General features: G+C 41.9%; 56 non-coding genes across 56 annotated transcripts; all 56 read left to right on the top strand.

Annotated features, from left to right (window-relative positions):
- Nucleotides 1–138: 138 nt before the first annotated feature.
- TRNAR-ACG (transfer RNA arginine (anticodon ACG)) lies at nucleotides 139–211 on the top strand. The gene has a single exon. It is a non-coding gene; the product is annotated as a tRNA-Arg (tRNA).
- An 8-nt stretch (nucleotides 212–219) lies between these two features.
- On the top strand, nucleotides 220–291 carry TRNAH-GUG (transfer RNA histidin (anticodon GUG)). The gene has a single exon. It is a non-coding gene; the product is annotated as a tRNA-His (tRNA).
- A 376-nt stretch (nucleotides 292–667) lies between these two features.
- TRNAR-ACG (transfer RNA arginine (anticodon ACG)) lies at nucleotides 668–740 on the top strand. Its single transcript has one exon. It is a non-coding gene; the product is annotated as a tRNA-Arg (tRNA).
- Nucleotides 741–748: 8 nt separating this feature from the next.
- On the top strand, nucleotides 749–820 carry TRNAH-GUG (transfer RNA histidin (anticodon GUG)). Its single transcript has one exon. It is a non-coding gene; the product is annotated as a tRNA-His (tRNA).
- A 376-nt stretch (nucleotides 821–1,196) lies between these two features.
- On the top strand, nucleotides 1,197–1,269 carry TRNAR-ACG (transfer RNA arginine (anticodon ACG)). The gene has a single exon. It is a non-coding gene; the product is annotated as a tRNA-Arg (tRNA).
- An 8-nt stretch (nucleotides 1,270–1,277) lies between these two features.
- TRNAH-GUG (transfer RNA histidin (anticodon GUG)) lies at nucleotides 1,278–1,349 on the top strand. The gene has a single exon. It is a non-coding gene; the product is annotated as a tRNA-His (tRNA).
- A 376-nt stretch (nucleotides 1,350–1,725) lies between these two features.
- TRNAR-ACG (transfer RNA arginine (anticodon ACG)) lies at nucleotides 1,726–1,798 on the top strand. The gene has a single exon. It is a non-coding gene; the product is annotated as a tRNA-Arg (tRNA).
- An 8-nt stretch (nucleotides 1,799–1,806) lies between these two features.
- On the top strand, nucleotides 1,807–1,878 carry TRNAH-GUG (transfer RNA histidin (anticodon GUG)). Its single transcript has one exon. It is a non-coding gene; the product is annotated as a tRNA-His (tRNA).
- A 376-nt stretch (nucleotides 1,879–2,254) lies between these two features.
- TRNAR-ACG (transfer RNA arginine (anticodon ACG)) lies at nucleotides 2,255–2,327 on the top strand. The gene has a single exon. It is a non-coding gene; the product is annotated as a tRNA-Arg (tRNA).
- Nucleotides 2,328–2,335: 8 nt separating this feature from the next.
- Nucleotides 2,336–2,407, top strand: TRNAH-GUG (transfer RNA histidin (anticodon GUG)). Its single transcript has one exon. It is a non-coding gene; the product is annotated as a tRNA-His (tRNA).
- A 376-nt stretch (nucleotides 2,408–2,783) lies between these two features.
- Nucleotides 2,784–2,856, top strand: TRNAR-ACG (transfer RNA arginine (anticodon ACG)). The gene has a single exon. It is a non-coding gene; the product is annotated as a tRNA-Arg (tRNA).
- A 456-nt stretch (nucleotides 2,857–3,312) lies between these two features.
- TRNAR-ACG (transfer RNA arginine (anticodon ACG)) lies at nucleotides 3,313–3,385 on the top strand. Its single transcript has one exon. It is a non-coding gene; the product is annotated as a tRNA-Arg (tRNA).
- An 8-nt stretch (nucleotides 3,386–3,393) lies between these two features.
- On the top strand, nucleotides 3,394–3,465 carry TRNAH-GUG (transfer RNA histidin (anticodon GUG)). The gene has a single exon. It is a non-coding gene; the product is annotated as a tRNA-His (tRNA).
- A 376-nt stretch (nucleotides 3,466–3,841) lies between these two features.
- TRNAR-ACG (transfer RNA arginine (anticodon ACG)) lies at nucleotides 3,842–3,914 on the top strand. Its single transcript has one exon. It is a non-coding gene; the product is annotated as a tRNA-Arg (tRNA).
- An 8-nt stretch (nucleotides 3,915–3,922) lies between these two features.
- Nucleotides 3,923–3,994, top strand: TRNAH-GUG (transfer RNA histidin (anticodon GUG)). The gene has a single exon. It is a non-coding gene; the product is annotated as a tRNA-His (tRNA).
- A 376-nt stretch (nucleotides 3,995–4,370) lies between these two features.
- TRNAR-ACG (transfer RNA arginine (anticodon ACG)) lies at nucleotides 4,371–4,443 on the top strand. The gene has a single exon. It is a non-coding gene; the product is annotated as a tRNA-Arg (tRNA).
- Nucleotides 4,444–4,451: 8 nt separating this feature from the next.
- Nucleotides 4,452–4,523, top strand: TRNAH-GUG (transfer RNA histidin (anticodon GUG)). The gene has a single exon. It is a non-coding gene; the product is annotated as a tRNA-His (tRNA).
- A 376-nt stretch (nucleotides 4,524–4,899) lies between these two features.
- On the top strand, nucleotides 4,900–4,972 carry TRNAR-ACG (transfer RNA arginine (anticodon ACG)). The gene has a single exon. It is a non-coding gene; the product is annotated as a tRNA-Arg (tRNA).
- An 8-nt stretch (nucleotides 4,973–4,980) lies between these two features.
- TRNAH-GUG (transfer RNA histidin (anticodon GUG)) lies at nucleotides 4,981–5,052 on the top strand. Its single transcript has one exon. It is a non-coding gene; the product is annotated as a tRNA-His (tRNA).
- A 376-nt stretch (nucleotides 5,053–5,428) lies between these two features.
- Nucleotides 5,429–5,501, top strand: TRNAR-ACG (transfer RNA arginine (anticodon ACG)). The gene has a single exon. It is a non-coding gene; the product is annotated as a tRNA-Arg (tRNA).
- Nucleotides 5,502–5,509: 8 nt separating this feature from the next.
- TRNAH-GUG (transfer RNA histidin (anticodon GUG)) lies at nucleotides 5,510–5,581 on the top strand. The gene has a single exon. It is a non-coding gene; the product is annotated as a tRNA-His (tRNA).
- Nucleotides 5,582–5,957: 376 nt separating this feature from the next.
- Nucleotides 5,958–6,030, top strand: TRNAR-ACG (transfer RNA arginine (anticodon ACG)). Its single transcript has one exon. It is a non-coding gene; the product is annotated as a tRNA-Arg (tRNA).
- An 8-nt stretch (nucleotides 6,031–6,038) lies between these two features.
- On the top strand, nucleotides 6,039–6,110 carry TRNAH-GUG (transfer RNA histidin (anticodon GUG)). The gene has a single exon. It is a non-coding gene; the product is annotated as a tRNA-His (tRNA).
- A 376-nt stretch (nucleotides 6,111–6,486) lies between these two features.
- On the top strand, nucleotides 6,487–6,559 carry TRNAR-ACG (transfer RNA arginine (anticodon ACG)). The gene has a single exon. It is a non-coding gene; the product is annotated as a tRNA-Arg (tRNA).
- Nucleotides 6,560–6,567: 8 nt separating this feature from the next.
- Nucleotides 6,568–6,639, top strand: TRNAH-GUG (transfer RNA histidin (anticodon GUG)). The gene has a single exon. It is a non-coding gene; the product is annotated as a tRNA-His (tRNA).
- A 376-nt stretch (nucleotides 6,640–7,015) lies between these two features.
- Nucleotides 7,016–7,088, top strand: TRNAR-ACG (transfer RNA arginine (anticodon ACG)). Its single transcript has one exon. It is a non-coding gene; the product is annotated as a tRNA-Arg (tRNA).
- An 8-nt stretch (nucleotides 7,089–7,096) lies between these two features.
- On the top strand, nucleotides 7,097–7,168 carry TRNAH-GUG (transfer RNA histidin (anticodon GUG)). The gene has a single exon. It is a non-coding gene; the product is annotated as a tRNA-His (tRNA).
- Nucleotides 7,169–7,544: 376 nt separating this feature from the next.
- Nucleotides 7,545–7,617, top strand: TRNAR-ACG (transfer RNA arginine (anticodon ACG)). The gene has a single exon. It is a non-coding gene; the product is annotated as a tRNA-Arg (tRNA).
- Nucleotides 7,618–7,625: 8 nt separating this feature from the next.
- Nucleotides 7,626–7,697, top strand: TRNAH-GUG (transfer RNA histidin (anticodon GUG)). The gene has a single exon. It is a non-coding gene; the product is annotated as a tRNA-His (tRNA).
- Nucleotides 7,698–8,073: 376 nt separating this feature from the next.
- On the top strand, nucleotides 8,074–8,146 carry TRNAR-ACG (transfer RNA arginine (anticodon ACG)). Its single transcript has one exon. It is a non-coding gene; the product is annotated as a tRNA-Arg (tRNA).
- An 8-nt stretch (nucleotides 8,147–8,154) lies between these two features.
- Nucleotides 8,155–8,226, top strand: TRNAH-GUG (transfer RNA histidin (anticodon GUG)). Its single transcript has one exon. It is a non-coding gene; the product is annotated as a tRNA-His (tRNA).
- A 376-nt stretch (nucleotides 8,227–8,602) lies between these two features.
- Nucleotides 8,603–8,675, top strand: TRNAR-ACG (transfer RNA arginine (anticodon ACG)). Its single transcript has one exon. It is a non-coding gene; the product is annotated as a tRNA-Arg (tRNA).
- Nucleotides 8,676–8,683: 8 nt separating this feature from the next.
- TRNAH-GUG (transfer RNA histidin (anticodon GUG)) lies at nucleotides 8,684–8,755 on the top strand. Its single transcript has one exon. It is a non-coding gene; the product is annotated as a tRNA-His (tRNA).
- Nucleotides 8,756–9,131: 376 nt separating this feature from the next.
- TRNAR-ACG (transfer RNA arginine (anticodon ACG)) lies at nucleotides 9,132–9,204 on the top strand. Its single transcript has one exon. It is a non-coding gene; the product is annotated as a tRNA-Arg (tRNA).
- Nucleotides 9,205–9,212: 8 nt separating this feature from the next.
- TRNAH-GUG (transfer RNA histidin (anticodon GUG)) lies at nucleotides 9,213–9,284 on the top strand. The gene has a single exon. It is a non-coding gene; the product is annotated as a tRNA-His (tRNA).
- A 376-nt stretch (nucleotides 9,285–9,660) lies between these two features.
- TRNAR-ACG (transfer RNA arginine (anticodon ACG)) lies at nucleotides 9,661–9,733 on the top strand. Its single transcript has one exon. It is a non-coding gene; the product is annotated as a tRNA-Arg (tRNA).
- Nucleotides 9,734–9,741: 8 nt separating this feature from the next.
- Nucleotides 9,742–9,813, top strand: TRNAH-GUG (transfer RNA histidin (anticodon GUG)). Its single transcript has one exon. It is a non-coding gene; the product is annotated as a tRNA-His (tRNA).
- Nucleotides 9,814–10,189: 376 nt separating this feature from the next.
- On the top strand, nucleotides 10,190–10,262 carry TRNAR-ACG (transfer RNA arginine (anticodon ACG)). The gene has a single exon. It is a non-coding gene; the product is annotated as a tRNA-Arg (tRNA).
- An 8-nt stretch (nucleotides 10,263–10,270) lies between these two features.
- TRNAH-GUG (transfer RNA histidin (anticodon GUG)) lies at nucleotides 10,271–10,342 on the top strand. The gene has a single exon. It is a non-coding gene; the product is annotated as a tRNA-His (tRNA).
- A 376-nt stretch (nucleotides 10,343–10,718) lies between these two features.
- TRNAR-ACG (transfer RNA arginine (anticodon ACG)) lies at nucleotides 10,719–10,791 on the top strand. Its single transcript has one exon. It is a non-coding gene; the product is annotated as a tRNA-Arg (tRNA).
- Nucleotides 10,792–10,799: 8 nt separating this feature from the next.
- TRNAH-GUG (transfer RNA histidin (anticodon GUG)) lies at nucleotides 10,800–10,871 on the top strand. The gene has a single exon. It is a non-coding gene; the product is annotated as a tRNA-His (tRNA).
- Nucleotides 10,872–11,247: 376 nt separating this feature from the next.
- On the top strand, nucleotides 11,248–11,320 carry TRNAR-ACG (transfer RNA arginine (anticodon ACG)). Its single transcript has one exon. It is a non-coding gene; the product is annotated as a tRNA-Arg (tRNA).
- A 456-nt stretch (nucleotides 11,321–11,776) lies between these two features.
- Nucleotides 11,777–11,849, top strand: TRNAR-ACG (transfer RNA arginine (anticodon ACG)). The gene has a single exon. It is a non-coding gene; the product is annotated as a tRNA-Arg (tRNA).
- Nucleotides 11,850–11,857: 8 nt separating this feature from the next.
- TRNAH-GUG (transfer RNA histidin (anticodon GUG)) lies at nucleotides 11,858–11,929 on the top strand. The gene has a single exon. It is a non-coding gene; the product is annotated as a tRNA-His (tRNA).
- Nucleotides 11,930–12,305: 376 nt separating this feature from the next.
- TRNAR-ACG (transfer RNA arginine (anticodon ACG)) lies at nucleotides 12,306–12,378 on the top strand. Its single transcript has one exon. It is a non-coding gene; the product is annotated as a tRNA-Arg (tRNA).
- Nucleotides 12,379–12,386: 8 nt separating this feature from the next.
- Nucleotides 12,387–12,458, top strand: TRNAH-GUG (transfer RNA histidin (anticodon GUG)). The gene has a single exon. It is a non-coding gene; the product is annotated as a tRNA-His (tRNA).
- A 376-nt stretch (nucleotides 12,459–12,834) lies between these two features.
- Nucleotides 12,835–12,907, top strand: TRNAR-ACG (transfer RNA arginine (anticodon ACG)). The gene has a single exon. It is a non-coding gene; the product is annotated as a tRNA-Arg (tRNA).
- An 8-nt stretch (nucleotides 12,908–12,915) lies between these two features.
- On the top strand, nucleotides 12,916–12,987 carry TRNAH-GUG (transfer RNA histidin (anticodon GUG)). Its single transcript has one exon. It is a non-coding gene; the product is annotated as a tRNA-His (tRNA).
- A 376-nt stretch (nucleotides 12,988–13,363) lies between these two features.
- On the top strand, nucleotides 13,364–13,436 carry TRNAR-ACG (transfer RNA arginine (anticodon ACG)). Its single transcript has one exon. It is a non-coding gene; the product is annotated as a tRNA-Arg (tRNA).
- Nucleotides 13,437–13,973: 537 nt separating this feature from the next.
- Nucleotides 13,974–14,045, top strand: TRNAH-GUG (transfer RNA histidin (anticodon GUG)). Its single transcript has one exon. It is a non-coding gene; the product is annotated as a tRNA-His (tRNA).
- Nucleotides 14,046–14,421: 376 nt separating this feature from the next.
- Nucleotides 14,422–14,494, top strand: TRNAR-ACG (transfer RNA arginine (anticodon ACG)). The gene has a single exon. It is a non-coding gene; the product is annotated as a tRNA-Arg (tRNA).
- A 456-nt stretch (nucleotides 14,495–14,950) lies between these two features.
- TRNAR-ACG (transfer RNA arginine (anticodon ACG)) lies at nucleotides 14,951–15,023 on the top strand. Its single transcript has one exon. It is a non-coding gene; the product is annotated as a tRNA-Arg (tRNA).
- A 537-nt stretch (nucleotides 15,024–15,560) lies between these two features.
- TRNAH-GUG (transfer RNA histidin (anticodon GUG)) lies at nucleotides 15,561–15,632 on the top strand. Its single transcript has one exon. It is a non-coding gene; the product is annotated as a tRNA-His (tRNA).
- Nucleotides 15,633–16,008: 376 nt separating this feature from the next.
- TRNAR-ACG (transfer RNA arginine (anticodon ACG)) lies at nucleotides 16,009–16,081 on the top strand. The gene has a single exon. It is a non-coding gene; the product is annotated as a tRNA-Arg (tRNA).
- Nucleotides 16,082–16,089: 8 nt separating this feature from the next.
- Nucleotides 16,090–16,161, top strand: TRNAH-GUG (transfer RNA histidin (anticodon GUG)). Its single transcript has one exon. It is a non-coding gene; the product is annotated as a tRNA-His (tRNA).
- Nucleotides 16,162–16,537: 376 nt separating this feature from the next.
- TRNAR-ACG (transfer RNA arginine (anticodon ACG)) lies at nucleotides 16,538–16,610 on the top strand. The gene has a single exon. It is a non-coding gene; the product is annotated as a tRNA-Arg (tRNA).
- The last annotated feature ends 226 nt before the right edge of the window (nucleotides 16,611–16,836 follow it).

Genomic DNA, 16,836 nt, shown 5'->3' with positions numbered 1-16,836 from the left:
ATTTGCCTATTTTTCTGATTGGATTGGTAAGAAAACAACAAAGGCACGTTTCGCAATAACCTCCTGCTGCAGCTTTTCCTTTGCTTTATCGATGTGGTGCGAAAGTAGTGGTGCGAAAGTAGAGGTGCTTCTCCAACAGGGCCAGTGGCGCAATGGATAACGCATCTGACTACGGATCAGAAGATTGTAGGTTCGACTCCTATCTGGCTCGAGAAAGTTGCCATGATCGTATAGTGGTGAGTACTCTGCGTTGTGGCCGCAGCAACCCCGGTTCGAATCCGGGTCATGGCATTTTGTGGTTTCTTCACACAGCTTTAAAGTTGGTTTTGGATACTTTGCAGCAATCAGAAAAGAGGCAAACATTTCATTTTGTGTTTGACTTGTGGTACTCTTGCTTTCGATGGTTACTATCTGTAAAAAATGATTTTGCCTGGTCAGAAAAAGTGAGAAAAATTGAAACCTCAGACATAAATTCCAGATGATACAAATTTATTCCATCTGAAACACAAAATCGAGATTGGACAGAAATATTTGCCTATTTTTCTGATTGGATTGGTAAGAAAACAACAAAGGCACGTTTCGCAATAACCTCCTGCTGCAGCTTTTCCTTTGCTTTATCGATGTGGTGCGAAAGTAGTGGTGCGAAAGTAGAGGTGCTTCTCCAACAGGGCCAGTGGCGCAATGGATAACGCATCTGACTACGGATCAGAAGATTGTAGGTTCGACTCCTATCTGGCTCGAGAAAGTTGCCATGATCGTATAGTGGTGAGTACTCTGCGTTGTGGCCGCAGCAACCCCGGTTCGAATCCGGGTCATGGCATTTTGTGGTTTCTTCACACAGCTTTAAAGTTGGTTTTGGATACTTTGCAGCAATCAGAAAAGAGGCAAACATTTCATTTTGTGTTTGACTTGTGGTACTCTTGCTTTCGATGGTTACTATCTGTAAAAAATGATTTTGCCTGGTCAGAAAAAGTGAGAAAAATTGAAACCTCAGACATAAATTCCAGATGATACAAATTTATTCCATCTGAAACACAAAATCGAGATTGGACAGAAATATTTGCCTATTTTTCTGATTGGATTGGTAAGAAAACAACAAAGGCACGTTTCGCAATAACCTCCTGCTGCAGCTTTTCCTTTGCTTTATCGATGTGGTGCGAAAGTAGTGGTGCGAAAGTAGAGGTGCTTCTCCAACAGGGCCAGTGGCGCAATGGATAACGCATCTGACTACGGATCAGAAGATTGTAGGTTCGACTCCTATCTGGCTCGAGAAAGTTGCCATGATCGTATAGTGGTGAGTACTCTGCGTTGTGGCCGCAGCAACCCCGGTTCGAATCCGGGTCATGGCATTTTGTGGTTTCTTCACACAGCTTTAAAGTTGGTTTTGGATACTTTGCAGCAATCAGAAAAGAGGCAAACATTTCATTTTGTGTTTGACTTGTGGTACTCTTGCTTTCGATGGTTACTATCTGTAAAAAATGATTTTGCCTGGTCAGAAAAAGTGAGAAAAATTGAAACCTCAGACATAAATTCCAGATGATACAAATTTATTCCATCTGAAACACAAAATCGAGATTGGACAGAAATATTTGCCTATTTTTCTGATTGGATTGGTAAGAAAACAACAAAGGCACGTTTCGCAATAACCTCCTGCTGCAGCTTTTCCTTTGCTTTATCGATGTGGTGCGAAAGTAGTGGTGCGAAAGTAGAGGTGCTTCTCCAACAGGGCCAGTGGCGCAATGGATAACGCATCTGACTACGGATCAGAAGATTGTAGGTTCGACTCCTATCTGGCTCGAGAAAGTTGCCATGATCGTATAGTGGTGAGTACTCTGCGTTGTGGCCGCAGCAACCCCGGTTCGAATCCGGGTCATGGCATTTTGTGGTTTCTTCACACAGCTTTAAAGTTGGTTTTGGATACTTTGCAGCAATCAGAAAAGAGGCAAACATTTCATTTTGTGTTTGACTTGTGGTACTCTTGCTTTCGATGGTTACTATCTGTAAAAAATGATTTTGCCTGGTCAGAAAAAGTGAGAAAAATTGAAACCTCAGACATAAATTCCAGATGATACAAATTTATTCCATCTGAAACACAAAATCGAGATTGGACAGAAATATTTGCCTATTTTTCTGATTGGATTGGTAAGAAAACAACAAAGGCACGTTTCGCAATAACCTCCTGCTGCAGCTTTTCCTTTGCTTTATCGATGTGGTGCGAAAGTAGTGGTGCGAAAGTAGAGGTGCTTCTCCAACAGGGCCAGTGGCGCAATGGATAACGCATCTGACTACGGATCAGAAGATTGTAGGTTCGACTCCTATCTGGCTCGAGAAAGTTGCCATGATCGTATAGTGGTGAGTACTCTGCGTTGTGGCCGCAGCAACCCCGGTTCGAATCCGGGTCATGGCATTTTGTGGTTTCTTCACACAGCTTTAAAGTTGGTTTTGGATACTTTGCAGCAATCAGAAAAGAGGCAAACATTTCATTTTGTGTTTGACTTGTGGTACTCTTGCTTTCGATGGTTACTATCTGTAAAAAATGATTTTGCCTGGTCAGAAAAAGTGAGAAAAATTGAAACCTCAGACATAAATTCCAGATGATACAAATTTATTCCATCTGAAACACAAAATCGAGATTGGACAGAAATATTTGCCTATTTTTCTGATTGGATTGGTAAGAAAACAACAAAGGCACGTTTCGCAATAACCTCATGCTGCAGCTTTTCCTTTGCTTTATCGATGTGGTGCGAAAGTAGTGGTGCGAAAGTAGAGGTGCTTCTCCAACAGGGCCAGTGGCGCAATGGATAACGCATCTGACTACGGATCAGAAGATTGTAGGTTCGACTCCTATCTGGCTCGAGAAAGTTGCCATGATCGTATAGTGGTGAGTACTCTGCGTTGTGGCTGCAGCAACCCCGGTTCGAATCCGGGTCATGGCATTTTGTGGTTTCTTCACACAGCTTTAAAGTTGGTTTTGGATACTTTGCAGCAATCAGAAAAGAGGCAAACATTTCATTTTGTGTTTGACTTGTGGTACTCTTGCTTTCGATGGTTACTATCTGTAAAAAATGATTTTGCCTGGTCAGAAAAAGTGAGAAAAATTGAAACCTCAGACATAAATTCCAGATGATACAAATTTATTCCATCTGAAACACAAAATCGAGATTGGACAGAAATATTTGCCTATTTTTCTGATTGGATTGGTAAGAAAACAACAAAGGCACGTTTCGCAATAACCTCATGCTGCAGCTTTTCCTTTGCTTTATCGATGTGGTGCGAAAGTAGTGGTGCGAAAGTAGAGGTGCTTCTCCAACAGGGCCAGTGGCGCAATGGATAACGCATCTGACTACGGATCAGAAGATTGTAGGTTCGACTCCTATCTGGCTCGAGAAAGTTGCCATGATCGTATAGTGGTGAGTACTCTGCGTTGTGGCCGCAGCAACCCCGGTTCGAATCCGGGTCATGGCATTTTGTGGTTTCTTCACACAGCTTTAAAGTTGGTTTTGGATACTTTGCAGCAATCAGAAAAGAGGCAAACATTTCATTTTGTGTTTGACTTGTGGTACTCTTGCTTTCGATGGTTACTATCTGTAAAAAATGATTTTGCCTGGTCAGAAAAAGTGAGAAAAATTGAAATCTCAGACATAAATTCCAGATGATACAAATTTATTCCATCTGAAACACAAAATCGAGATTGGACAGAAATATTTGCCTATTTTTCTGATTGGATTGGTAAGAAAACAACAAAGGCACGTTTCGCAATAACCTCCTGCTGCAGCTTTTCCTTTGCTTTATCGATGTGGTGCGAAAGTAGTGGTGCGAAAGTAGAGGTGCTTCTCCAACAGGGCCAGTGGCGCAATGGATAACGCATCTGACTACGGATCAGAAGATTGTAGGTTCGACTCCTATCTGGCTCGAGAAAGTTGCCATGATCGTATAGTGGTGAGTACTCTGCGTTGTGGCCGCAGCAACCCCGGTTCGAATCCGGGTCATGGCATTTTGTGGTTTCTTCACACAGCTTTAAAGTTGGTTTTGGATACTTTGCAGCAATCAGAAAAGAGGCAAACATTTCATTTTGTGTTTGACTTGTGGTACTCTTGCTTTCGATGGTTACTATCTGTAAAAAATGATTTTGCCTGGTCAGAAAAAGTGAGAAAAATTGAAACCTCAGACATAAATTCCAGATGATACAAATTTATTCCATCTGAAACACAAAATCGAGATTGGACAGAAATATTTGCCTATTTTTCTGATTGGATTGGTAAGAAAACAACAAAGGCACGTTTCGCAATAACCTCCTGCTGCAGCTTTTCCTTTGCTTTATCGATGTGGTGCGAAAGTAGTGGTGCGAAAGTAGAGGTGCTTCTCCAACAGGGCCAGTGGCGCAATGGATAACGCATCTGACTACGGATCAGAAGATTGTAGGTTCGACTCCTATCTGGCTCGAGAAAGTTGCCATGATCGTATAGTGGTGAGTACTCTGCGTTGTGGCCGCAGCAACCCCGGTTCGAATCCGGGTCATGGCATTTTGTGGTTTCTTCACACAGCTTTAAAGTTGGTTTTGGATACTTTGCAGCAATCAGAAAAGAGGCAAACATTTCATTTTGTGTTTGACTTGTGGTACTCTTGCTTTCGATGGTTACTATCTGTAAAAAATGATTTTGCCTGGTCAGAAAAAGTGAGAAAAATTGAAACCTCAGACATAAATTCCAGATGATACAAATTTATTCCATCTGAAACACAAAATCGAGATTGGACAGAAATATTTGCCTATTTTTCTGATTGGATTGGTAAGAAAACAACAAAGGCACGTTTCGCAATAACCTCCTGCTGCAGCTTTTCCTTTGCTTTATCGATGTGGTGCGAAAGTAGTGGTGCGAAAGTAGAGGTGCTTCTCCAACAGGGCCAGTGGCGCAATGGATAACGCATCTGACTACGGATCAGAAGATTGTAGGTTCGACTCCTATCTGGCTCGAGAAAGTTGCCATGATCGTATAGTGGTGAGTACTCTGCGTTGTGGCCGCAGCAACCCCGGTTCGAATCCGGGTCATGGCATTTTGTGGTTTCTTCACACAGCTTTAAAGTTGGTTTTGGATACTTTGCAGCAATCAGAAAAGAGGCAAACATTTCATTTTGTGTTTGACTTGTGGTACTCTTGCTTTCGATGGTTACTATCTGTAAAAAATGATTTTGCCTGGTCAGAAAAAGTGAGAAAAATTGAAACCTCAGACATAAATTCCAGATGATACAAATTTATTCCATCTGAAACACAAAATCGAGATTGGACAGAAATATTTGCCTATTTTTCTGATTGGATTGGTAAGAAAACAACAAAGGCACGTTTCGCAATAACCTCCTGCTGCAGCTTTTCCTTTGCTTTATCGATGTGGTGCGAAAGTAGTGGTGCGAAAGTAGAGGTGCTTCTCCAACAGGGCCAGTGGCGCAATGGATAACGCATCTGACTACGGATCAGAAGATTGTAGGTTCGACTCCTATCTGGCTCGAGAAAGTTGCCATGATCGTATAGTGGTGAGTACTCTGCGTTGTGGCCGCAGCAACCCCGGTTCGAATCCGGGTCATGGCATTTTGTGGTTTCTTCACACAGCTTTAAAGTTGGTTTTGGATACTTTGCAGCAATCAGAAAAGAGGCAAACATTTCATTTTGTGTTTGACTTGTGGTACTCTTGCTTTCGATGGTTACTATCTGTAAAAAATGATTTTGCCTGGTCAGAAAAAGTGAGAAAAATTGAAACCTCAGACATAAATTCCAGATGATACAAATTTATTCCATCTGAAACACAAAATCGAGATTGGACAGAAATATTTGCCTATTTTTCTGATTGGATTGGTAAGAAAACAACAAAGGCACGTTTCGCAATAACCTCATGCTGCAGCTTTTCCTTTGCTTTATCGATGTGGTGCGAAAGTAGTGGTGCGAAAGTAGAGGTGCTTCTCCAACAGGGCCAGTGGCGCAATGGATAACGCATCTGACTACGGATCAGAAGATTGTAGGTTCGACTCCTATCTGGCTCGAGAAAGTTGCCATGATCGTATAGTGGTGAGTACTCTGCGTTGTGGCCGCAGCAACCCCGGTTCGAATCCGGGTCATGGCATTTTGTGGTTTCTTCACACAGCTTTAAAGTTGGTTTTGGATACTTTGCAGCAATCAGAAAAGAGGCAAACATTTCATTTTGTGTTTGACTTGTGGTACTCTTGCTTTCGATGGTTACTATCTGTAAAAAATGATTTTGCCTGGTCAGAAAAAGTGAGAAAAATTGAAATCTCAGACATAAATTCCAGATGATACAAATTTATTCCATCTGAAACACAAAATCGAGATTGGACAGAAATATTTGCCTATTTTTCTGATTGGATTGGTAAGAAAACAACAAAGGCACGTTTCGCAATAACCTCCTGCTGCAGCTTTTCCTTTGCTTTATCGATGTGGTGCGAAAGTAGTGGTGCGAAAGTAGAGGTGCTTCTCCAACAGGGCCAGTGGCGCAATGGATAACGCATCTGACTACGGATCAGAAGATTGTAGGTTCGACTCCTATCTGGCTCGAGAAAGTTGCCATGATCGTATAGTGGTGAGTACTCTGCGTTGTGGCCGCAGCAACCCCGGTTCGAATCCGGGTCATGGCATTTTGTGGTTTCTTCACACAGCTTTAAAGTTGGTTTTGGATACTTTGCAGCAATCAGAAAAGAGGCAAACATTTCATTTTGTGTTTGACTTGTGGTACTCTTGCTTTCGATGGTTACTATCTGTAAAAAATGATTTTGCCTGGTCAGAAAAAGTGAGAAAAATTGAAACCTCAGACATAAATTCCAGATGATACAAATTTATTCCATCTGAAACACAAAATCGAGATTGGACAGAAATATTTGCCTATTTTTCTGATTGGATTGGTAAGAAAACAACAAAGGCACGTTTCGCAATAACCTCCTGCTGCAGCTTTTCCTTTGCTTTATCGATGTGGTGCGAAAGTAGTGGTGCGAAAGTAGAGGTGCTTCTCCAACAGGGCCAGTGGCGCAATGGATAACGCATCTGACTACGGATCAGAAGATTGTAGGTTCGACTCCTATCTGGCTCGAGAAAGTTGCCATGATCGTATAGTGGTGAGTACTCTGCGTTGTGGCCGCAGCAACCCCGGTTCGAATCCGGGTCATGGCATTTTGTGGTTTCTTCACACAGCTTTAAAGTTGGTTTTGGATACTTTGCAGCAATCAGAAAAGAGGCAAACATTTCATTTTGTGTTTGACTTGTGGTACTCTTGCTTTCGATGGTTACTATCTGTAAAAAATGATTTTGCCTGGTCAGAAAAAGTGAGAAAAATTGAAACCTCAGACATAAATTCCAGATGATACAAATTTATTCCATCTGAAACACAAAATCGAGATTGGACAGAAATATTTGCCTATTTTTCTGATTGGATTGGTAAGAAAACAACAAAGGCACGTTTCGCAATAACCTCCTGCTGCAGCTTTTCCTTTGCTTTATCGATGTGGTGCGAAAGTAGTGGTGCGAAAGTAGAGGTGCTTCTCCAACAGGGCCAGTGGCGCAATGGATAACGCATCTGACTACGGATCAGAAGATTGTAGGTTCGACTCCTATCTGGCTCGAGAAAGTTGCCATGATCGTATAGTGGTGAGTACTCTGCGTTGTGGCCGCAGCAACCCCGGTTCGAATCCGGGTCATGGCATTTTGTGGTTTCTTCACACAGCTTTAAAGTTGGTTTTGGATACTTTGCAGCAATCAGAAAAGAGGCAAACATTTCATTTTGTGTTTGACTTGTGGTACTCTTGCTTTCGATGGTTACTATCTGTAAAAAATGATTTTGCCTGGTCAGAAAAAGTGAGAAAAATTGAAACCTCAGACATAAATTCCAGATGATACAAATTTATTCCATCTGAAACACAAAATCGAGATTGGACAGAAATATTTGCCTATTTTTCTGATTGGATTGGTAAGAAAACAACAAAGGCACGTTTCGCAATAACCTCCTGCTGCAGCTTTTCCTTTGCTTTATCGATGTGGTGCGAAAGTAGTGGTGCGAAAGTAGAGGTGCTTCTCCAACAGGGCCAGTGGCGCAATGGATAACGCATCTGACTACGGATCAGAAGATTGTAGGTTCGACTCCTATCTGGCTCGAGAAAGTTGCCATGATCGTATAGTGGTGAGTACTCTGCGTTGTGGCCGCAGCAACCCCGGTTCGAATCCGGGTCATGGCATTTTGTGGTTTCTTCACACAGCTTTAAAGTTGGTTTTGGATACTTTGCAGCAATCAGAAAAGAGGCAAACATTTCATTTTGTGTTTGACTTGTGGTACTCTTGCTTTCGATGGTTACTATCTGTAAAAAATGATTTTGCCTGGTCAGAAAAAGTGAGAAAAATTGAAACCTCAGACATAAATTCCAGATGATACAAATTTATTCCATCTGAAACACAAAATCGAGATTGGACAGAAATATTTGCCTATTTTTCTGATTGGATTGGTAAGAAAACAACAAAGGCACGTTTCGCAATAACCTCATGCTGCAGCTTTTCCTTTGCTTTATCGATGTGGTGCGAAAGTAGTGGTGCGAAAGTAGAGGTGCTTCTCCAACAGGGCCAGTGGCGCAATGGATAACGCATCTGACTACGGATCAGAAGATTGTAGGTTCGACTCCTATCTGGCTCGAGAAAGTTGCCATGATCGTATAGTGGTGAGTACTCTGCGTTGTGGCCGCAGCAACCCCGGTTCGAATCCGGGTCATGGCATTTTGTGGTTTCTTCACACAGCTTTAAAGTTGGTTTTGGATACTTTGCAGCAATCAGAAAAGAGGCAAACATTTCATTTTGTGTTTGACTTGTGGTACTCTTGCTTTCGATGGTTACTATCTGTAAAAAATGATTTTGCCTGGTCAGAAAAAGTGAGAAAAATTGAAACCTCAGACATAAATTCCAGATGATACAAATTTATTCCATCTGAAACACAAAATCGAGATTGGACAGAAATATTTGCCTATTTTTCTGATTGGATTGGTAAGAAAACAACAAAGGCACGTTTCGCAATAACCTCATGCTGCAGCTTTTCCTTTGCTTTATCGATGTGGTGCGAAAGTAGTGGTGCGAAAGTAGAGGTGCTTCTCCAACAGGGCCAGTGGCGCAATGGATAACGCATCTGACTACGGATCAGAAGATTGTAGGTTCGACTCCTATCTGGCTCGAGAAAGTTGCCATGATCGTATAGTGGTGAGTACTCTGCGTTGTGGCCGCAGCAACCCCGGTTCGAATCCGGGTCATGGCATTTTGTGGTTTCTTCACACAGCTTTAAAGTTGGTTTTGGATACTTTGCAGCAATCAGAAAAGAGGCAAACATTTCATTTTGTGTTTGACTTGTGGTACTCTTGCTTTCGATGGTTACTATCTGTAAAAAATGATTTTGCCTGGTCAGAAAAAGTGAGAAAAATTGAAATCTCAGACATAAATTCCAGATGATACAAATTTATTCCATCTGAAACACAAAATCGAGATTGGACAGAAATATTTGCCTATTTTTCTGATTGGATTGGTAAGAAAACAACAAAGGCACGTTTCGCAATAACCTCCTGCTGCAGCTTTTCCTTTGCTTTATCGATGTGGTGCGAAAGTAGTGGTGCGAAAGTAGAGGTGCTTCTCCAACAGGGCCAGTGGCGCAATGGATAACGCATCTGACTACGGATCAGAAGATTGTAGGTTCGACTCCTATCTGGCTCGAGAAAGTTGCCATGATCGTATAGTGGTGAGTACTCTGCGTTGTGGCCGCAGCAACCCCGGTTCGAATCCGGGTCATGGCATTTTGTGGTTTCTTCACACAGCTTTAAAGTTGGTTTTGGATACTTTGCAGCAATCAGAAAAGAGGCAAACATTTCATTTTGTGTTTGACTTGTGGTACTCTTGCTTTCGATGGTTACTATCTGTAAAAAATGATTTTGCCTGGTCAGAAAAAGTGAGAAAAATTGAAACCTCAGACATAAATTCCAGATGATACAAATTTATTCCATCTGAAACACAAAATCGAGATTGGACAGAAATATTTGCCTATTTTTCTGATTGGATTGGTAAGAAAACAACAAAGGCACGTTTCGCAATAACCTCCTGCTGCAGCTTTTCCTTTGCTTTATCGATGTGGTGCGAAAGTAGTGGTGCGAAAGTAGAGGTGCTTCTCCAACAGGGCCAGTGGCGCAATGGATAACGCATCTGACTACGGATCAGAAGATTGTAGGTTCGACTCCTATCTGGCTCGAGAAAGTTGCCATGATCGTATAGTGGTGAGTACTCTGCGTTGTGGCCGCAGCAACCCCGGTTCGAATCCGGGTCATGGCATTTTGTGGTTTCTTCACACAGCTTTAAAGTTGGTTTTGGATACTTTGCAGCAATCAGAAAAGAGGCAAACATTTCATTTTGTGTTTGACTTGTGGTACTCTTGCTTTCGATGGTTACTATCTGTAAAAAATGATTTTGCCTGGTCAGAAAAAGTGAGAAAAATTGAAACCTCAGACATAAATTCCAGATGATACAAATTTATTCCATCTGAAACACAAAATCGAGATTGGACAGAAATATTTGCCTATTTTTCTGATTGGATTGGTAAGAAAACAACAAAGGCACGTTTCGCAATAACCTCCTGCTGCAGCTTTTCCTTTGCTTTATCGATGTGGTGCGAAAGTAGTGGTGCGAAAGTAGAGGTGCTTCTCCAACAGGGCCAGTGGCGCAATGGATAACGCATCTGACTACGGATCAGAAGATTGTAGGTTCGACTCCTATCTGGCTCGAGAAAGTTGCCATGATCGTATAGTGGTGAGTACTCTGCGTTGTGGCCGCAGCAACCCCGGTTCGAATCCGGGTCATGGCATTTTGTGGTTTCTTCACACAGCTTTAAAGTTGGTTTTGGATACTTTGCAGCAATCAGAAAAGAGGCAAACATTTCATTTTGTGTTTGACTTGTGGTACTCTTGCTTTCGATGGTTACTATCTGTAAAAAATGATTTTGCCTGGTCAGAAAAAGTGAGAAAAATTGAAACCTCAGACATAAATTCCAGATGATGCAAATTTATTCCATCTGAAACACAAAATCGAGATTGGACAGAAATATTTGCCTATTTTTCTGATTGGATTGGTAAGAAAACAACAAAGGCACGTTTCGCAATAACCTCCTGCTGCAGCTTTTCCTTTGCTTTATCGATGTGGTGCGAAAGTAGTGGTGAGAAAGTAGAGGTGCTTCTCCAACAGGGCCAGTGGCGCAATGGATAACGCATCTGACTACGGATCAGAAGATTGTAGGTTCGACTCCTATCTGGCTCGAGAAAGTTGCCATGATCGTATAGTGCTGAGTACTCTGCGTTGTGGCCGCAGCAACCCCGGTTCGAATCCGGGTCATGGCATTTTGTGGTTTCTTCACACAGCTTTAAAGTTGGTTTTGGATACTTTGCAGCAATCAGAAAAGAGGCAAACATTTCATTTTGTGTTTGACTTGTGGTACTCTTGCTTTCGATGGTTACTATCTGTAAAAAATGATTTTGCCTGGTCAGAAAAAGTGAGAAAAATTGAAACCTCAGACATAAATTCCAGATGATACAAATTTATTCCATCTGAAACACAAAATCGAGATTGGACAGAAATATTTGCCTATTTTTCTGATTGGATTGGTAAGAAAACAACAAAGGCACGTTTCGCAATAACCTCCTGCTGCAGCTTTTCCTTTGCTTTATCGATGTGGTGCGAAAGTAGTGGTGCGAAAGTAGAGGTGCTTCTCCAACAGGGCCAGTGGTGCAATGGATAACGCATCTGACTACGGATCAGAAGATTGTAGGTTCGACTCCTATCTGGCTCGAGAAAGTTGCCATGATCGTATAGTGGTGAGTACTCTGCGTTGTGGCCGCAGCAACCCCGGTTCGAATCCGGGTCATGGCATTTTGTGGTTTCTTCACACAGCTTTAAAGTTGGTTTTGGATACTTTGCAGCAATCAGAAAAGAGGCAAACATTTCATTTTGTGTTTGACTTGTGGTACTCTTGCTTTCGATGGTTACTATCTGTAAAAAATGATTTTGCCTGGTCAGAAAAAGTGAGAAAAATTGAAACCTCAGACATAAATTCCAGATGATACAAATTTATTCCATCTGAAACACAAAATCGAGATTGGACAGAAATATTTGCCTATTTTTCTGATTGGATTGGTAAGAAAACAACAAAGGCACGTTTCGCAATAACCTCCTGCTGCAGCTTTTCCTTTGCTTTATCGATGTGGTGCGAAAGTAGTGGTGCGAAAGTAGAGGTGCTTCTCCAACAGGGCCAGTGGCGCAATGGATAACGCATCTGACTACGGATCAGAAGATTGTAGGTTCGACTCCTATCTGGCTCGAGAAAGTTGCCATGATCGTATAGTGGTGAGTACTCTGCGTTGTGGCCGCAGCAACCCCGGTTCGAATCCGGGTCATGGCATTTTGTGGTTTCTTCACACAGCTTTAAAGTTGGTTTTGGATACTTTGCAGCAATCAGAAAAGAGGCAAACATTTCATTTTGTGTTTGACTTGTGGTACTCTTGCTTTCGATGGTTACTATCTGTAAAAAATGATTTTGCCTGGTCAGAAAAAGTGAGAAAAATTGAAACCTCAGACATAAATTCCAGATGATGCAAATTTATTCCATCTGAAACACAAAATCGAGATTGGACAGAAATATTTGCCTATTTTTCTGATTGGATTGGTAAGAAAACAACAAAGGCACGTTTCGCAATAACCTCCTGCTGCAGCTTTTCCTTTGCTTTATCGATGTGGTGCGAAAGTAGTGGTGCGAAAGTAGAGGTGCTTCTCCAACAGGGCCAGTGGCGCAATGGATAACGCATCTGACTACGGATCAGAAGATTGTAGGTTCGACTCCTATCTGGCTCGAGAAAGTTGCCATGATCGTATAGTGGTGAGTACTCTGCGTTGTGGCCGCAGCAACCCCGGTTCGAATCCGGGTCATGGCATTTTGTGGTTTCTTCACACAGCTTTAAAGTTGGTTTTGGATACTTTGCAGCAATCAGAAAAGAGGCAAACATTTCATTTTGTGTTTGACTTGTGGTACTCTTGCTTTCGATGGTTACTATCTGTAAAAAATGATTTTGCCTGGTCAGAAAAAGTGAGAAAAATTGAAACCTCAGACATAAATTCCAGATGATACAAATTTATTCCATCTGAAACACAAAATCGAGATTGGACAGAAATATTTGCCTATTTTTCTGATTGGATTGGTAAGAAAACAACAAAGGCACGTTTCGCAATAACCTCCTGCTGCAGCTTTTCCTTTGCTTTATCGATGTGGTGCGAAAGTAGTGGTGCGAAAGTAGAGGTGCTTCTCCAACAGGGCCAGTGGCGCAATGGATAACGCATCTGACTACGGATCAGAAGATTGTAGGTTCGACTCCTATCTGGCTCGAGAAAGTTGCCATGATCGTATAGTGGTGAGTACTCTGCGTTGTGGCCGCAGGAAACCCGGTTCGAATCCGGGTCATGGCATTTTGTGGTTTCTTCACACAGCTTTAAAGTTGGTTTTGGATACTTTGCAGCAATCAGAAAAGAGGCAAATATTTCATTTTGTGTTTGACTTGTGGTACTCTTGCTTTCGATGGTTACTATCTGTAAAAAATGATTTTGCCTGGTCAGAAAAAGTGAGAAAAATTGAAACCTCAGACATAAATTCCAGATGATACAAATTTATTCCATCTGAAACACAAAATCGAGATTGGACAGAAATATTTGCCTATTTTTCTGATTGGATTGGTAAGAAAACAACAAAGGCACGTTTCGCAATAACTTCCTGCTGCAGCTTTTCCTTTGCTTTATCGATGTGGTGCGAAAGTAGTGGTGCGAAAGTAGAGGTGCTTCTCCAACAGGGCCAGTGGCGCAATGGATAACGCATCTGACTACGGATCAGAAGATTGTAGGTGCGACTCCTATCTGGCTCGAGAAAGTTGCCATGATCGTATAGTGGTGAGTACTCTGCGTTGTGGCCGCAGCAACCCCGGTTCGAATCCGGGTCATGGCATTTTGTGGTTTCTTCACACAGCTTTAAAGTTGGTTTTGGATACTTTGCAGCAATCAGAAAAGAGGCAAACATTTCATTTTGTGTTTGACTTGTGGTACTCTTGCTTTCGATGGTTACTATCTGTAAAAAATGATTTTGCCTGGTCAGAAAAAGTGAGAAAAATTGAAACCTCAGACATAAATTCCAGATGATACAAATTTATTCCATCTGAAACACAAAATCGAGATTGGACAGAAATATTTGCCTATTTTTCTGATTGGATTGGTAAGAAAACAACAAAGGCACGTTTCGCAATAACCTCCTGCTGCAGCTTTTCCTTTGCTTTATCGATGTGGTGCGAAAGTAGTGGTGCGAAAGTAGAGGTGCTTCTCCAACAGGGCCAGTGGCGCAATGGATAACGCATCTGACTACGGATCAGAAGATTGTAGGTTCGACTCCTATCTGGCTCGAGAAAGTTGCCATGATCGTATAGTGGTGAGTACTCTGCGTTGTGGCTGCAGCAACCCCGGTTCGAATCCGGGTCATGGCATTTTGTGGTTTCTTCACACAGCTTTAAAGTTGGTTTTGGATACTTTGCAGCAATCAGAAAAGAGGCAAACATTTCATTTTGTGTTTGACTTGTGGTACTCTTGCTTTCGATGGTTACTATCTGTAAAAAATGATTTTGCCTGGTCAGAAAAAGTGAGAAAAATTGAAACCTCAGACATAAATTCCAGATGATACAAATTTATTCCATCTGAAACACAAAATCGAGATTGGACAGAAATATTTGCCTATTTTTCTGATTGGATTGGTAAGAAAACAACAAAGGCACGTTTCGCAATAACCTCCTGCTGCAGCTTTTCCTTTGCTTTATCGATGTGGTGCGAAAGTAGTGGTGCGAAAGTAGAGGTGCTTCTCCAACAGGGCCAGTGGCGCAATGGATAACGCATCTGACTACGGATCAGAAGATTGTAGGTTCGACTCCTATCTGGCTCGAGAAAGTTGCCATGATCGTATAGTGGTGAGTACTCTGCGTTGTGGCCGCAGGAAACCCGGTTCGAATCCGGGTCATGGCATTTTGTGGTTTCTTCACACAGCTTTAAAGTTGGTTTTGGATACTTTGCAGCAATCAGAAAAGAGGCAAATATTTCATTTTGTGTTTGACTTGTGGTACTCTTGCTTTCGATGGTTACTATCTGTAAAAAATGATTTTGCCTGGTCAGAAAAAGTGAGAAAAATTGAAACCTCAGACATAAATTCCAGATGATACAAATTTATTCCATCTGAAACACAAAATCGAGATTGGACAGAAATATTTGCCTATTTTTCTGATTGGATTGGTAAGAAAACAACAAAGGCACGTTTCGCAATAACTTCCTGCTGCAGCTTTTCCTTTGCTTTATCGATGTGGTGCGAAAGTAGTGGTGCGAAAGTAGAGGTGCTTCTCCAACAGGGCCAGTGGCGCAATGGATAACGCATCTGACTACGGATCAGAAGATTGTAGGTGCGACTCCTATCTGGCTCGAGAAAGTTGCCATGATCGTATAGTGGTGAGTACTCTGCGTTGTGGCCGCAGCAACCCCGGTTCGAATCCGGGTCATGGCATTTTGTGGTTTCTTCACACAGCTTTAAAGTTGGTTTTGGATACTTTGCAGCAATCAGAAAAGAGGCAAACATTTCATTTTGTGTTTGACTTGTGGTACTCTTGCTTTCGATGGTTACTATCTGTAAAAAATGATTTTGCCTGGTCAGAAAAAGTGAGAAAAATTGAAACCTCAGACATAAATTCCAGATGATACAAATTTATTCCATCTGAAACACAAAATCGAGATTGGACAGAAATATTTGCCTATTTTTCTGATTGGATTGGTAAGAAAACAACAAAGGCACGTTTCGCAATAACCTCCTGCTGCAGCTTTTCCTTTGCTTTATCGATGTGGTGCGAAAGTAGTGGTGCGAAAGTAGAGGTGCTTCTCCAACAGGGCCAGTGGCGCAATGGATAACGCATCTGACTACGGATCAGAAGATTGTAGGTTCGACTCCTATCTGGCTCGAGAAAGTTGCCATGATCGTATAGTGGTGAGTACTCTGCGTTGTGGCCGCAGCAACCCCGGTTCGAATCCGGGTCATGGCATTTTGTGGTTTCTTCACACAGCTTTAAAGTTGGTTTTGGATACTTTGCAGCAATCAGAAAAGAGGCAAACATTTCATTTTGTGTTTGACTTGTGGTACTCTTGCTTTCGATGGTTACTATCTGTAAAAAATGATTTTGCCTGGTCAGAAAAAGTGAGAAAAATTGAAACCTCAGACATAAATTCCAGATGATACAAATTTATTCCATCTGAAACACAAAATCGAGATTGGACAGAAATATTTGCCTATTTTTCTGATTGGATTGGTAAGAAAACAACAAAGGCACGTTTCGCAATAACCTCCTGCTGCAGCTTTTCTTTTGCTTTATCGATGTGGTGCGAAAGTAGTGGTGCGAAAGTAGAGGTGCTTCTCCAACAGGGCCAGTGGCGCAATGGATAACGCATCTGACTACGGATCAGAAGATTGTAGGTTCGACTCCTATCTGGCTCGAGAAAGTTGCCATGATCGTATAGTGCTGAGTACTCTGCGTTGTGGCCGCAGCAACCGCGGTTCGAAACCGGGTCATGGCATTTTGTGGTTTCTTCACACAGCTTTAAAGTTGGTTTTGGATACTTTGCAGCAATCAGAAAAGAGGCAAACATTTCATTTTGTGTTTGACTTGTGGTACTCTTGCTTTCGATGGTTACTATCTGTAAAAAATGATTTTGCCTGGTCA

This window comes from Anomaloglossus baeobatrachus, chromosome 4 (genome assembly GCF_048569485.1).
Source record: "Anomaloglossus baeobatrachus isolate aAnoBae1 chromosome 4, aAnoBae1.hap1, whole genome shotgun sequence".
Classification (NCBI taxonomy): Eukaryota; Metazoa; Chordata; class Amphibia; order Anura; family Aromobatidae; genus Anomaloglossus; species Anomaloglossus baeobatrachus.
The sequence above is the reverse complement of the archived record's forward strand: the minus strand, read 5'-3'. Positions and strand labels throughout refer to the sequence as shown.